The sequence below is a fragment of the Ictidomys tridecemlineatus genome, chromosome 5, assembly GCF_052094955.1.
Source record: "Ictidomys tridecemlineatus isolate mIctTri1 chromosome 5, mIctTri1.hap1, whole genome shotgun sequence".
In the NCBI taxonomy this organism is placed as follows: domain Eukaryota; kingdom Metazoa; phylum Chordata; class Mammalia; order Rodentia; family Sciuridae; genus Ictidomys; species Ictidomys tridecemlineatus.
The window spans coordinates 130,722,637-130,739,580 of NC_135481.1; positions in this window are offsets into that span (position 1 = coordinate 130,722,637).

Here is a 16,944-nt window from a genome sequence, read left to right on the forward strand (position 1 = left end):
TCTCAGATCTCTGGCAGGTTAAATGAGATGAAGGATGTCCATTGGCATAGGTCTACATGTGAATTAGCAGGGCTGCCTTCTCACTGCCTTGTGATAGGGGCAACCTTTTGTTCTAGCCCCTAATATTCACTGGCAGATCCTGTTGTTACCCATTATCAAAGATGTTTCTGAGAGAAATGATTATTTCTTGACCTCATTGTTCTCCTTCATAAAACCCCTGGCATAGGCTACTACTGCTAGATATCAGAGAGGGATGCTCTTGCAAAAGGGAGAGACAGGTGTGGTCCCACGAGACTCAGAATGTGCACAGACTACCGCCCATCCAATCAACAGTAAATTTGATTCTTTTTTTAAAATCAGTGCATCTGCACCCTGAGTTGTTAGGTTTTGGCAAATGAGAACCCTATATGCTTTCTGTTCTTTCAGTGTACAGAAGCTGGGAAGCTAAGAATGTTATTCCCCAAATTGCCTTGCAACTAGATTCTGCTCACCATTTAATTTTAGGTCTGCAAGGTGCATGTACTTATGGTTTGCAGGGCAGAGGGTAGCAGGGCCTGTGTTTTGCTGTGCTTACTCTTTTCACAGGAAGCCTGATGGAAGGCCCTGGTGTTCTGCATCAGCATTAGCAGGGGTCCCAATTTCCTGGCAGTGGCTGCATGGGGCCAAGAACTGGAGTTGGAGTACAATTTTTTGGTTGAGTAAGTAGCAGGTGGGCACTGACATTGATGGGATCTCTGCTCTCCCTAGCTCTCAGTTGAGATGAGATATTCCTGAAGTACCCTATGCACACGGGACAAAATCTTCTGAGCATAAACAATGTGGAAAACTCTTGTCAGAGAGGTGCATAACACATGAGCTGCAAAGTCTTTATGTACAACAGAACCCCCAAAATGGGACGCTCCAGAGCTAAATGTTAAGAACATTCTTAGTGATGGGGAGTTTCTTCATTGGTTTAAAAGAAAAAAAAATTGAGGAAAGTGAACATTAGTCAAAATCAGATTTATTGTTCTGCTCCTGAAATGCAGCCTTCCTGTGATGCTTTGCATCTGAAATGTCCTTAAAAGCTCATGATTTGAAAGCATGATTCCCGACATAGCAAGATCTAGAGGTGGGGGTTTCCAGGCAATGATCAGGGCTCTGCACTCATCAGTGGATTTATCCATTGATGAATTAGTACATTAATAACTGAATGAACTTCTGGGTAGTAACTGTGTGCAAATAGGGTACGGTTGGAGGAAGCAGGGTCTTACTAGAGGAAGTAGATATGCCCTTGGGGAGTATATTCTGTCCCTGGTTTCTCTCTCTCTCTCTCTCTCTCTCTCTCTCTCTCTCTCTCTCTCCCCACCCCTCCTTCCCTGCTGCCATTAGATGAGCAGCTATATTTAGCTATGCCCTTCTGCCATGATGGTTCTTCCTTGGAGCCCCACAATCTTGGACTGAAACCATGAGCCAAAATATTTTTTTCCTTCTCTTAGTTGTTCCCATCAGGTATTTTGGGTCTCAGTGCTGCAAAGCTGACTGACAAGTTCCTTTCTCCTCTCCCCCATGTTAGATTATTTCCTTCCTGGAAACCAAAGACAGTCCACAGATTTTTTACTTTACAGCCTTCTTTCCTTTTGTTAAAGGACTTACTTTGAGTGCTAAACAAGTTTCTCATTCAGCCACAACAATTGTCTATGTTCCCCAAACTTATTGCAATAAATGCTGTTATTTTTATGTTTTAAAATGTGAAAAGATAACATAAACTCCCTTTGCCCCAGACCACTTCCCCTATTGACCAAGGGGTATCCATACAGGATACATGTTTTTACATTTAAAAGTTGTGTTTAATTGAAACATAATAATTATATACATTTGTGGAAAACATTGTGATTATTTCTATACATGTGTTCAATGTGCAATCATTAATCAAGGTAATTAGGATTTTTGTCATCCCAAACATTTATTTCTTTGTTCTAGGAACATGCAAAAATCCCCTCTTCAAGCCATTTCGAAATATCTAATACAATTATATTAACTGTAGTTACTCTATTGTACCATAGACCACTATAATGTATTCATTTTATCCAACTGAATTTTGCTTCTGTTTAAACCCCCTTCTGCCTACTCTCCCTAAGCCTCCTATCTACTATTCTACACTCTACTTCTATGGGGTCAGATAATTTTTAACTTCCACATATGAATGAGAACATGTGGTATTTGTATTTCTGAGCTAGCTTATTTCACCTAACACAGTTTCCTGGGTTCATCCACAGTTCTGCAAATAACAGGATTTCACTCTTTTTCATGGATAAATAATATCCCATAGTGTATGCATTCCACATTCTACTTATCCAACCAACTGTTGATGGACATATAGGCTGATTTCATATCTTGTTTTTTCCAATAGTGCTGCAATCAACACAAACACTCAGGCATCTCCTTGACATACTGCTCAAGAAATATTTTTGCATATACAGTTACAAAGGTACTTTTGTTTTAATTTATTTTTGCACAAATGAGGTTTTAGACAGCATACTACTCTGCAGCTTACCCTTTGCATTTTATGTGTTTGGACAGCTCTGCCTAGGACATACATGAAAAAGACCTGACAATAGCGAGCAGGTATTGAGCATTTCTTGTGGGTTGTGTATTGAGATACATCTTTCAAGTAGATCAATATATTTAATCTTCACAATGGCACAGGATGTAGGTGCTCTTAGAATCTGGAGATGGGACATCACATGAGCGTGTGTTACACTTCCCTTCACCCACCCAGTCCCTCACTGGCTTTCCTCCTAGCAGTCAGGCAGACTGGTTCAAGGACACTTCTGGTCATGTTGCTGGCCCCTTTTACGTACTCTGCAAGGTTTTGGAGACAAAGGCAAAATTCCTACCTCTGTGCCCAGGACCTGCCTTGCATCTAACTTATGTGATCAAATATAGACACAAAGCCCTTCAGTTTCTCAAACAGGGAAGCCCCTCACCACCCTTAGTCCAGGAATTGGGGCAAACAGTTCTCTCTGGGATGCTCTCACCCTCTGCCAAGTAACTCCTTAAGACGTCCTTACAGATACCCCTTGGATTTCAGGGGTACCATCAGTTCATCAGAAAGCCTTCACTGGCATATGCCAGGTTGCACCATTTTTTGGTCATTTTAATAAAGGAAAAAAAAAACATATTCACAATTTGATCTTTCTTTCTTTAATTGTACCTAAGATCAAACACATTCCTTGGCCTTCCTGTCTCTGCTCTCTGCTCTGGTCCATGCTGCCTTCCCTGGGCCTGTAAGGACTGTGCAGTAATTGGAGGCAGGAGCCTGGGATGGAGGCCACCAGCACTGCACTAGAAGGGACCACCAAGCAGTTGCACCACGGGCCCTGGTCGTTGGGATGCAGCAGGAGGGAAAACAGGAACCACTTGGTGGTGGTGTCTGTCAAGACAAAGTGTCCAGACTATCCCAGACAGTGAGGCATGTTCGCACTTGAAACCAGGGACCCGGGCATTCTTCCAGAGTGCACTCAAAAGGATGTAGGGGCCAGAGTGTGGCAGTGGACACAGGCAGGATGAGGAGGGTGGAGCCTCCCAGAGCCAGGCAGCACCAGGTTACCCTCTTGCTAAACGTTGTGAGTGCAGCATCTTAAAATCATTTTTATTCGTTTGATTCAGTCAAAAACTGTCTTCCTCCAAAGAAAGAATTCAATTAGCCTGGCAAAACCACTTAAGCAAATACTCTTCTCCCCAGATAAAAGAGGACAAACCAATTCAAAACTCCTACTTCCTCCTTTCTTTGCCAAATCTCAAGCACACTCAAGGAAACACACACACACACACACACACACACACACACCTATTTTTAAAACAACAGGTATTTTCCCACTGGTGCGTTCACCTATTTCTGGATCAGAAACTGTCCTCCCTGTCACAAAGCCATCTGCCCACCTGATGTTTGCTCTGCCAATGGTTAGAAAAGAGCAGTCTTGAGGTCTAACAGAAAATTCATTTTTCCTCTTTTTATGATGGGCAGAATGCCATGAATTTATAGCATCTACTTTTATATTATACACAGAGGCCAACAATGGATCTCAGCCCAGTCTTTTCTGGAAATGGCTCCTGTGAAATCAGTAGGTCCACTTAAATGAAATAAATGTAGTCCTGCACTCCCTCGTGACTTGCAACATGATTTTTGTCTGTATAAGTTTTCTTTTTTAAGATTCTATCTGGAAACTGTTAATGAGAGTTCTGTTCCTCTTGATGAGCGGGATGGCAAGTGAGTCACCATGAGTCTATTGGCCATGAAGAGTCCTCCGTTTCTAGAACCATGCCAAAATAAATATTTAGGAGGAGAAATCTCACAGTATGAATTTTCATTTGACAATATTCACCCAAACTCAAAAGAATTGAAAACCACTCATCTATTTGGATCCCTTATTTTACAAATGAGAAAACTAAGACAGAGCGAAACAGGGCTGATCAGGGATTTCCAAACAGAAAGATAACAGCAGATAGGCAAAAGCCGCCAATGTTTGAGCAAAATGAATGCTGTGGAACACGACATTCAAATTCAGCAAGCCTAATGCTTCTTGATCAAGGGAACAGCTAACATGCAGATTACAGCTTCAGAGGTGATTGTGAGAAACATGATTAAGAAACTAACGATGACAAACTATGAAATAAAAAGAGACTGTTTCAAAAAATATCTCTACAACTCTGAAATTTAGAAGATGATTGTTAATAAAAGCTCCATCAATGAGCTCTCTAGGAAAACAGATAAGATTGAAGAAAGAATCAGTGAACTGAAAAAATAAGAGGTTTTTGTAGAAGGTAGAATTTTATTCCTAAGAATGAAGAAATCAGTAAGAGAGAAAGGCAACATGTCAAAGGTATAACCAGATGTTTTCCTATGTATCCTACTGACATCTTACTTGTAGGAACACAATATGAGCAAATCAAAGTGGGCTGTTCCTAATGGGAGTCAAGGTACCCTTCCACTCTAGCCAATGTGGACCCTCGCAGCTTCTGCCTGCCGTGCAGTGGGGCCTCCCCTGCGGTTGTGAGACTGGGTGACCAGGCTCCCCACAATCCAAGCCTCAGAGCCTGGTCCACTGGGTAAGGAACCAGGAGGTCCCCATAGGTAAGCTCCTGAGCTCTATTGTCCCTTGGATGGATGTCCAAAGCCAAAGAAAAGTTTAATTGTTGTGTGTCTCTGTGTGTCTGTGTCTATGTCCACGAGCCTGTTTGTGTGTCTGTGTCTCTATGTAGGCGTGCATCTGTGTGTCTACCTGTCTGTGTGTCTACATGTGTCTGGCATGTGGCTTACCAGCCTGGCCTCCCAGCTTCTTTGGCCTCCTGGACTTCCTACGTGGCTGCAGAGCCCAGGCCCAGGGGCAGTGCTGTCATGGGGACACTGTGTTCCAGCATGTCTTTGCACACTGCTGCCCACCAACCTGCCATGCAGGCCCAGCCAGGCTGTGTCTCAGAAGGTTCCAGGAAGCTGGCTTGGCTCCAGGGCCAGCTCTGCAGAGACACTCTGGGAGGGCCCCAAGGAGCCCGGTGTGCCCAGCCCAGCCCAGGTCCCAGCCACTGTCCCTTCCCTCTCCTTTGGTTTCTAGACCACAGGGAGATGTGACATGAGCTTGGGCCGCTTCAACAGCTCAGGCTTGCCACCACGAGTGAGGACCTGGACAAGTCCCCCACCAGTGCTCAGCAACTAAAGGGGCACAGTGCTCCCCACCTGACTCCACCAGTTCTGGTCCTGGTCACTTCATTTCCTGAAAATTAACTCTTCTTTCTCTCTCTAGAAACTTCATAAATTCCACTTTACCTTTGAAGTCCCAAATAAGTACCTCAAAATCATATTCTGCTATGAGTTTGATGGGCCTTTCAGACAAAACCCTTCTCTGTATGCACAAAACTTAGTGCAAAGTTAAAATGTAGGGCCCTGGTTCCAAAGGCAGGAAAAAAGTAAAATAATATGAAATTATATGAAAAATAGAGTTTTCCTTTCATCTAACACCTCTTTACTGACTCACTGTGCTGTTTTTCAGTTCTTTAGTGTGAGTCCAAGTAAAATTGAACTTTTAAATGATGAGCATAAATCATACTGTATGTGCAGTGCTGGTTTCAACTACACAAGAGCATTTAACTCACATGAGGAATCGTGGAAGTCACATTTTGATTTTGTAGCTCATATATACACCTGTGTTTTGTCCTCACAAGAGCAGTGGAGATGCTTTAGGGAATTAACTTGCCCATTTTTATTTCACTTGCTGATTGGTGACAATGGTAGAGTCGGGGATGGCCATAGGCTGGTGCCGGCCACAGCCTGAGAGCCAAGACCACTGGATTTTGAGCCTAATATATGGCAGATTCATTCTTGCAGAGGAATTTATCAATGGTGAGTTGAAGCTGAAAGCCACTAAATTGGTTGCAAAGAATGAAACTCAGGTTGGAACTTTCTCCTGATGTAGCTTCTCTAGTAGTGAGCATGTGGTTGGCGTAGGTCCTCAGCCATGTGCAGGAGCCTCAGCAAGGCCTAGCCAGGGTGAGGCCAGCAAGCCTTCTGCCCCGAGCCTCCAAACATCTCCACCATCTCACCCTGGTCTTCTGCCCTGCTGCAGGAGTCCACGTGGTACTCAGTCCAAGTGGTACTCAGTACTAATTCAGCTTTCCTCCACTCTAACAAATACCTGAGATAATAAACTTATAAAGAGAATTGTGGCCAGCAGTTCTAGAGATTCCAGTCCCTGATTAGGTGGACCCATTGCCTTTAGAACTCTGGTGGAGTTTCCAGATAGCAATTGCAGAGAGGGCACAGTGGAGCCACACTGCTCACCATGTGGCCAGGAAGCAAGAGAAAGAGGAAGAGACCAGGATTCCATGATCCCCTCTGAGGGGACACTCCCCGTGACCTAAAGGACCCACCTCTTAGAGTCCCTGTCAGTGTGGACATGAATTCACCACAGGTTCCTCAGGATGGAGGTGAAGGGTTCTGCATTCACATGGGATCCTGAGACACTGCAGGGTAGGCCACGTGGGCTGGGCCAGGTGACCACAGAGCACTGCTAAATCCCAGGGCCAGGCCGAGGCCAAGTGGTGACATCTATGGATGATGCCAGGTGACTACGCTGTAGGCCCAGCGCAGTGTCTGCTGCAGAACACAAGCCCTGCTGATGCTATAGGCCTGGAGAAGCCTTGAGTGGGTGCTCAGCAAATACTTGGTGTCTCTGTATAAATGAATTTGGAGATTTTACTGTGTGAGTTCTCCCAACCACATGAAGAACTACTGGACTTATTCCCTATCTCCTCACTGTTGCCGTTGGGATCTGGAATGTCCCCAAAGGCCCACAGGTGAAGGGCTTGGTCCTTGGGTGGTGCTACAGGGAGGTGGTGGAAGTTTAAATGGTTGAGGCCTAGCAAAGGTCCTTGGGGGTCGTGCCTTCAAAGGTCATAGGGGACCCAGCTTTCCTCCCTCTCTTTTGCTTCCTGGACAAGAGGTGAAAATCTTTGCGATACCACCTGCTCCCGATGTGTCATGCCAACACAGTCCCAAAGCAACAGAGCTAACACCCCCAAAACAGGGTGCCACAATAAAACTTTCGTCTTCATAAGTCTATTGTACTGTAGTATCTGCAGTATCTGCTACAGTCATGAGAAGCTGACTGATACACCTTCTCTTCCTGCCCTTTTACTGTCATCCCTTGATAATTCTTTTACTGCTGTGGTCTCCTGACACAAGTCCCTTTCCATGGCAAACACAAAATATGACCAGAGCAAGTCGACTTAGTGAGATCATCACCCAGGACTGGGGCGTAACTCAGTGGTAAAGTGTGTGCTTCGCATGTGCAAGGTCCTGGGTTGATCTCTAGCATTGCAAAAAAAAAAAAAAAAAAAAAAAAAAGAAAGTCATGAATGATGTCCCCCTTCTCACACGGACACTGACCCTTCAAAAGTTTTGCTGGGCTAGAAAGGCCAGACTTCCTGATACCTGAAGCAATTTGTCTTTCACTCCAAAGGGAGGCTGGGTGGATGCACTCTCTATCTCACATCTCACTGGGCTGCAAAGTGAGCCAATAGGAAGTAAAGAACTGGGTCTGAGGTGCTCACTTCCAGCCTGGAACTTTTGAGGCCTTCCGGAAGGCCAGGACCCAGTGAGGAAGATGCCCCACCACAGCTGGGTACCTACCTGAATGACAAACTACATATGTGTGTGAGCGTGGCGTGTGAGCCACCTAAGACACAGAGTGGCCATGCCAGGGTCTTCCCACAGGTGAAGGGCTCAGCCCCTCTGTCCACTGACTCCAGCTCACATATCTTGGTCCCATGAAACTGACGTTCTCCCGAAGAACCCTCAAGAGCCCAGACCCCAGGCACGGAGGATGGCCACGGGGAAGAAGCAGCTGGTGAGGCTGTTTGTTATTCACGGAGCCAAAGTGCAATAAAAACTGCTTAGAGAGTCAGTATTGTTATTATCAGTCTCACCATCCTCTATGCAAAGAAGGAGACCAAGGCGTAGAGAGATGGAACAACTTGCTCAAGGTCACAAAAATAATAAACAAAGCATTTTTAAAACCACGAGTTGAGGATTCTGGAACCCAAAATCATGGTCTACCTACCTTCCTGTTGGGTGTGAGGAGCCCCCTGGTGTAAAATAGAGAACAGGGCTGGGGGTGTAGCTTGGTGGTAGACCACTTGCCTAGCATATGTGAGTAGAAGAGAGAGAGAGAGAGAGAGAGAGAGAGAGAGAGAGATATGAAATTTGGGTATTTTCCTTTGCCCCAATCTCCTTTGCCAAATGTGTCCCCATCTCATGCTCCAGGGTCTCCCATGATGTACCTAGCATGATAAAAAGAGAGTTCAAGGTGAAATCATTAACTCCCCAATGCTGCTTTATCTTCAAAAGAATACATTTTTGTTTCACTGAATTTGTTCAATTATCCAGTTGTTCTTGGGAAACTTGTGACTGTTCTAGAAGGATGTGTGTCATCTCATCTACAGCAAATGTACAAAGTAATAGTCAGGGTTTTCAGAGAAACACAACTCCTGGGATGTGTAAAGAAAGCCGTAGGAGAGGAGACATTGCAGGAATCATTCGAGTTGCCATCTGCAAGCCAGGGACTCAGGGAGGCCAGTGGTATAATTCAGTCCTAGTCCAAAGACCTGAGAGCCACTGAGCCATTGGAATCAAAGACCCCAGCACCAGAAGCTCTTCAGTGTCTGAAGGAAGGGGGAGAAGATGTCCCAGCTCAGCTGAGAGAGCCACCTCACCTGTCCTCCCCCTCTCTGTTCTATTCAGATGCTCAACAGATTGGATAATCTGATCCAATAGACTGAAGGGTCAACAGACTGGACCTTCGAGGCATCAGTGAGAGTAGATCTCAGTCTACCAAATAAAATGCCAACCTCCAGGAACATTCTCCTCACAAACACCTGGAAATAACGTTCTCCTACCTGTCTAGATACCTCCCTTGTCCAGTAGGGCTGACACATACAAATAACCAGCACGAGTCCACCCTTTGTCAATTTGACACCTCTATCCCTGTCCTTAAATGATAATCAATCTCCAAGCCCACAATACCAAAGTCCTCATTCAGTCTAACATCACACAATCCAAAACTTATTGACGTCTTTTGTCAAGAGATGGAGAAATCCTAGAGCGATTTCCACTCTTCTCCCTGATGTCCCATCATTTCAAATAGTGTGCTGGAAAGTTATCAGGACTTAAATGCTGGTATACAGTCAAGGAATTGTGTGTTACATAATAGAAAAAAATAATAAAAAGGAAAAATAACAAAAATGTTTGCTTACTACAAGTTATATGCACATCAGTGTAGTACTCTAAACAAAACAGGAGATGCTCATGACCCCTGCAGTCCCCAGTTCTGAGAATGGTCTCTCGTCATCGCTGATGTTCCTAACACCTTCTTCCACTACCTATGTTCCCTGTGCTGTCTGCAAGCACCTCAGCCCATGGTGATTCTCTATGCCTGGGGAATGACCAACACTTTCCTTCCTGGTAGTCTCGGCCATTCACTGTCATGGACCTTAATCCCAGAGCATGGTGCTACTGGGAGATGCCTTAGGGAATCTCCAGACCTACCCTTCCCGACTTCTATCATGGGTTGTAGGTTAATTTCTCATTGGTAGTTGGATCAACCCCCCAAGACAACACTGTAACTCCCTGCTTAGCCTGCAGACTCAGAGGCAAGAGGGATCCAAATGGCCTGGTATCATCCTAACTTCTAGTCTTCAGGGTCATTGTTGTGTCTCCTGGTAGAAGCGCCCTCCCTGTGGAGCTAAGCCTTCAAGACCAGCAGAGCACATGGTCACGAGGACAGGAGGAATTCTGCGAGCGCATCACTAGGGCAGCTGTGTGGAGCAGCTCCCGTGCCCACCCCTGGATCCAAACCCGACAGTCAGAGAAACAGCCCATGCATGGTCACTGATGTGGAGCATTATCCAAATTCAGTAGAGTCAGACTGGAGTCTCTGAGGGCAAGTGTGGGAAACGGCCCAGCACAACCCTGGTGGTTGCTTGAAACGTTGAAAGACACGCTGGGCCTCACCGCTGTGCCTGAGAAAACCCCTGTCCTCTGATTGGCACTGTGCTTAGGCCTGACTGTCAGTTACCTGGGAGGAGGCAAGGGAATACGGGTGTGGAAATAGATGCCTTTCACCTAGAAGTGCCACTCTTTTTGCCATTTCTCAAGGGTTTTCTTGAATGTGTCCAGAATGTGGCTCCTCTTTGGCTTTGACTCACATCTAGAAATCAAGGAGAGGCATGAGCTGACCTGCCATGGCCTGGGGTAGCTCTGGGAGTTCCTGGTGGAGTTGAAGGGGAGCTCTGGGAAAGTGGTTACAGGATCCATGCTCTCCACCCACACTCGTCTAGGGATTCCTTGGACTCTCATTCTGTGTGGCTGAATCCTCCAACTCATCTCCATTAAGTAATGCATGAGGTCATGATTTTGTTTTCACACTTTCCCTTAATCAAAGCCTGGAGTGTTCATGCTCCTGTTAAGAGAGCTGAGCATTCCCATGGTCTGAAGGCCAATTAGCCTGGATAACTTCCTCCTGCCTCCCATCTCTGGTGACCAGACCTCCAAATGACCACATCTTAATGTTAAACTAGCAGACATGCAAATGTGCCAAGTGCATCTTTAAAAGAGTGAGGGCACCCATTTAAATCCCTTCACTGGCCAGTACTTTCTTATCAAAGATTAGAAACTGTTTCCCTGAATACAGCAATCATGTGCCAACCTCTTACTTTGCATATAACTCAATACTTCATTTCTCCACTTATTGCAATGTGATTTCTCAATAGTGCATGCAGTTGCTGTCTTTTACTGTTTTGTAAAAAAAAAAAAAAAAAAAAAAAAAAAAAAAAAAAAAAAAAAGGCTACCAAAGAGATCTCAGCTTCATTTCCTGCTCCTGAGCAGTGGGACCTGCTCTCGCCCGAGTGTCGGCTGCCACCTAGTGGGCACATGAAGAGTAGCACCGACGAAGCCCATCTCCTTCCTGCCTTGAGAAGGGTCTCCTGCTGCCCCCGCCCCCAACTTGGGTCATGGAGGCTTTTTATTTTCCACATGGAACCACTGGGGACTTTGCCCACGGTCACCTTGGAGGTTACACCGGAGGTGCACATGGCTCTGGACACATGATGAGAAGTGTAATATTTGTTTTTTTTTTTTTAATTCAATAAAATTTGCTTTGAATTTTAAAATTCTAGCTAAGGAATGAGAGGGAGAGGGAAGTCTAGAAATTACCCCAGCCAGGCGCTTCTGCAGGTCAGCGTTTCCCAGCCTCACTCCACTGAGCCTTGAGAGCAGAGGGAGGGGACAGCAGGAGCTGTGGTGCTGGGCCAGCCACTCTGGAGGCGGGGGCCATGCAGGTGGGAACAGCAGGGCAGGAGCCACACTGTTCATCCCTAAGTGGCCTCACAGAGCTGCCATTCCCAGGACCAGGGTGCGGGGACAGCCTTCCCTTGCCACCCATGCCCCCACCTCCATTTATATACCACAGAACTTTGAACTAGGAGCTGCACTGGGCATAGGGGCTCAACTGTGAGCAGAACCTGATTGATATATGCTGCCTGCTACCCTGCCCACTCCCTGCCTGCTGCTGGCTTGGGCTCAGTGGGGACGAGACTTGGGTTTTTGAATTAAGGAGTAGGAGGGGAGGGGCCAGGAGCCTTCACAGACTAATGTTAGCATCCCAGGGACACTGGGCTGTAGCTATCAGTGTCAATTAGGGTTCATGCCCCCGACCCCAGAGCAGTCGATTCCTACTGAGACACACACGTGGTATGCACCAAAACACACAGGGTACAGCACACAGTAGGTGCTGCTGCATTAGGTTCACCTCCAAAGGGCTGGAGAGACCCTTGTGGTAGGCTGGTCCTCTGAGCAGCAGACTCTGGGAAGAGTGTCTGGCAGGGATTCATTAGGGAGGGCCCCTGCATCCACTCTGTCAGGACTGGATGGAAAAAGTTGAATGGCAGCCTCAGATAACCCTATGAGGGTTCTAGAATCAACACAGTCCAGAAGGACTGTCCTGGGTGAGTGATATGTACCCACTTGGACACATCTAGACAACCCCAACTCCGTCAGGACTCCCAGCCTGCCCCAGGAAGCCTGACCTATGACGTGATGCTGCAAAGTGGGTGAACTTCTTGCTGGCTGAACTGAGGACTCTGGGACCCCGAATGCCCCTTTAGGACTGGGAGAACCTCAGGGACAGCTTGGGCTCATCCCCAGCAGCTCTGTTGTGCCCTGACCGATTGACAACTGCAGGTAGGTCACAGTACAGCTGCAGATGTTCAGATGAAGGCTCTCAGCTTCCCCTTCCAGGATCACATATCCACATAGTCACATGACCACACAGCTCAACCACAAACTGCAGAGACTATGGTGCTTCTGCCGCAGCCCATGGAGCATGTCCCCAGCAGGCGATTCCTCTCATTTTGGGCACTTCTATCTCTTCTGGACACCACCTTTGTCGAACTACAGCTCCCTCCCCTTCTTCCTTTTCTCTATCACTCCTTCCCCCTCTTCCTCTCTCCATTCCTCCCTTTCTCTTTTTCTTCTCCTTCTTCTTCTATACCATTCCCATGTAAAACCCACTCTCTCTGACACCCAGTTTTTCTCCATCATACTGCTCATTGGCACAATGGATTCCATGGAGAGCTACTACCATATAATCCTCAGGGTCTGGTGTTTCCATAGGCTCCTAGCATGAAGAGGACCTCATCAGACAGTCACATTTTTCGAATAAAGTTTCCAAAAGTAATAAATTCCACCTGCCATCTTTTCTCTCTCCAACTTCCCCATGTCTAGTATTGGAATTAGCCACAGGAACTTTTTAATTTTAACTGGCTGGGGCTGGAACTCAGGTCCTCATGCATGCTAGGCCACTTCTCTACCACTGAGCTACATCCCCAGCTCAGCCACGGGGACTTTTAAGAGAAAATGAAAGGTGAGTTGGAGAACATTCAGACTTGTGGCATATATGTGTGTAGAAACAGTTGCTTCCATGTGGAGCTAAGTCCCTGCCAACCATCCAGGGCAACAAAGCCCACCACCCACTTGATTTACTGCCTGGCTTTGAGACATGAAGGTCACATGTGATGGGCACATGCCATATTGGGCCTAGCCCTGGAAACAAATGGGCATGTTTTTTGAGTGAGTTGCTTCAGGCTAAAACTACCTGAGTGTTGCTTTTGGTTGAACATTCAGGAAGCTGCCCAAGGATGCCTCTGCTGCAGCCCATGGAGCATGTCCCCAGCAGGAGATTCCGCCCATTTTGGGGACTTCTGTCTCTTCTCCCCACCACCTACGTCCAATCACAGCTCCCCCCTTCTGTCACTGTTACGACATTTGAACTGGAATCTCCTAGAATCTTTCCCATGAAAGGTCTGAACTACTGTCCACCTGAGATTCTTCTGGAACATCATCGCAGGCTGACCATGGCCTCCTGATGCCCTGCTCAGGTCCAACCTGACACCCCAGACCCCTGTGTGCTCAACTCTGCCAACAGAGGAGTGATGAATAAGGCCAAGGTCCCAGCTCTGTTCCCCAATGTGCTGAGCCAATATAGCGGGTAATGGGCCTGACCTTTCCCTACTATCGATTGCCTGTTCTCACGTGGAATGTTGGAACTACAGAAAGGTGATCAGATTTAACGGTAGAATCAACAGTGTTGGGCTTTTCTATCAGTGGAGACAAGTCTAGGTTACTCATCACTTAGCCAGTTTGGAATTCTGGGGCACCTTCAAGGGCAACTCTGGTGAGCATTCAATGACCTAGCACTTGATTCACCAGGTTAATAGCACTTGGCCTCAGTCTAAGGCAGAAACCCCCATATCAGAACTCAGATCTGCCTCTGACCCTCAACTCCATGAACCAGGGTCCCATGTGGCTCCCTCCAGGTCCTCGAAGTTCGGGACCTGACAAATGATGGCCATGTGAGCCTGTCAATGCCTGGGCTACTGGACCCTGAACTAAAAAAAAATTATGCTGGCTTCTCAGGGACAAGGCCTGAGCACCAACATTCAAGGCTCTGACTTATTCTAATGGCTCACCAGGCCTGAGGACCAGAAATCTGGGTTGGCCTCTTTTCCCCCCTACTTGCTATTATTTTTTAATCTGTGACTTTTCTTTTGCAAAACAAGGAGTTAATAACAACAGTTATCCCAGAAAGATGGTTGTTTCTAGATTTAAAATATAAGATACACCTAAATGGGCTTCATGAGCTGTATTGTGCAAATGTGAATGCTATTACGGCATTCTTAAAAACATCACGGAATGCTGAGCTGCTCTGAATTGGCCACCTGCATGCCACCGTGCAGAGGGCTGCCTAGCACCCCCAGGAGCATGCCAAGCAGGTTGTGAAGCCAGAGGAGCCCCCCGCTTCTTAGATGTCCTTCTAGAACCTCTGGCTTCGTTATGAAATTAAAAATTAGTTCCCTATGCTGTTGTCTCACCAACTCCCATGGAATTCACTTTCTTTCTGGCACAGCCAACTCTGATTTAGCAAAGTGATTTGATAAGTGACGGTTTGGCCATTTCCTTACCTTTTGCCCACCTCCTGAGGCAGAGGATTTTCCTCTGTCCTATGTCAGGGGCAGAAGAATTTCAACAGCTGTTCAAGGCCGTGAGGTCTTTGTCATGTTGTGTTCCAACCAGCTTCGTCAACCTTGTGGTTTATGGAAATTTATGTCACCTGATACGAGTTAGACAGAAGAAACAGCACCAGACATCGGCTCTTTATTTATTTTTTCTGAATGAGGAAGAGTTGTTGATGAACAGCCTACATTTTCCACTCCTTGTTCCCCAGCTTGATGACAGGTGTGGAAAACCGAGTCATTGAAAGTTCTCCAAGATGGAGAAGCTGCAAAGGCTTGTGACTCATGGGTTCGGTGCAATCATGCTTAGCTAAAAAAAAAAATAGCTGCTGGAAATGTCCCCAGTTAAATATTGTGTGGGCTTCTTCACTTGCTTGTCTAATGACCCATAGAGGACAGTGACCGGTGGGGACAGGCCTGTGGTCAGTGTAGGAAGGGTTGGATGGTTAGCTCGGGATGTGCTGGGCATCCTGGTAGATCCTTCTTGGATTTGGTAGTGGCAGCTTTGGAAAACTGTTCTCTCTTCCCATAGCTTAATTTTTCAAAATCACAAAATAGTAAGTGGCCTTTAAAGATCAGGTCCCCTGGGGCCCCTTTCTGTGTCCAAATGGTACTGTTTCTTTATCCTTGAATGAATCATTGATTATGAGTCCTACGGGTAGGGAGGGAGGAGAGAGATAGAAAGAGAGAGAGAGAGATTGAGTAAGAGAGAGAGAGAGAGAGAGAGAGAGAGAGAGAGAGAAGGGGAGAGAGGGAGGATAGATGATGTGCTATAATTGGGATCAGAAGTGTCCCCCAAGGACCATGGGTTGGAGGCTTGGTCCCCGGCCTGGGAGGTGGTGGCACCTTCAAGAGATGGGACCTAGTGGGAGGAAGTTAGGTAATTGGGGGCGTGTCCTTGGAGGGGACACTGGGACCTCAGCCTCTGCCTCTCTCTGTCTTTGCATCCAGGTGTTTGAGGTGAGGAATTTCCTCTGTCACATGCTTCCAGCATGATGCCTTCCCTTACCCCAGCCCCAAAGGCACAAGACCAAGCAACCATGGACTCAGACTTCTGAAGCTGTGAGCCAAATAAGCCTTTGCTCCTTCTAAGTGGTTTTTCTGAGGTATTTAGTCAAGCAACAGAAAGCTGACACCTTGTGTCACCACCACCTGAGAACCGACAGGAAAGGACTGGATTTTCACTCACTGTGTCCTTACGGTTCTACCTCCTAGTGCACCAGAAGCCCTCTGTCCATCATGCTGATGGGCATGCAGCACACGAGTGGCTCAGAGGACAAAGGCTGGAAAATGGTGAGCTAGAAAACAGTTCATGAAATGGCCTTGGTCACAGTCCTCACTCCTCAGAGCTTTCTGTAGGCCCATGGGAGCTGCAGTGCTTCACTGGGAATATTCTCTATGGCATGTTCAAAGTCATTATATCAAGGAAACACTTGCATGGCCTACCTCTGCCCCCCAGATCCACAGTCCCTGGCAGACACTTTGTGATATGCTGCAGAGTCAGGGCATAGAGAAGGAATGAGCAGGGAGGCCCTGGAGACAGAACCCCAGACTCACACAAACAAGGATTCAGTAAGATGGGCTTTCCCTAGAGCAAGGACGAATCTCCAGCCTGAGGCCAAAGCCAATGCCCAGGCAAAGGAAGAACAAGGCTATGTTCACCCAGAAGGAAAAAAGGAGAATTCAAAACCCCCAAACTTGTTTTGGTGCTTTCAAAACGCTTTCTTCCTTCCCCAAATGAGAACACACTTACCAACCTGTTCTGAAGCCCCCTCCCCATCTCCAGAAGGGGAGCATGAGTCCAGAGCCTCTGTGCTTGAGCTTAAGTGAGCTCTGAAGCCATC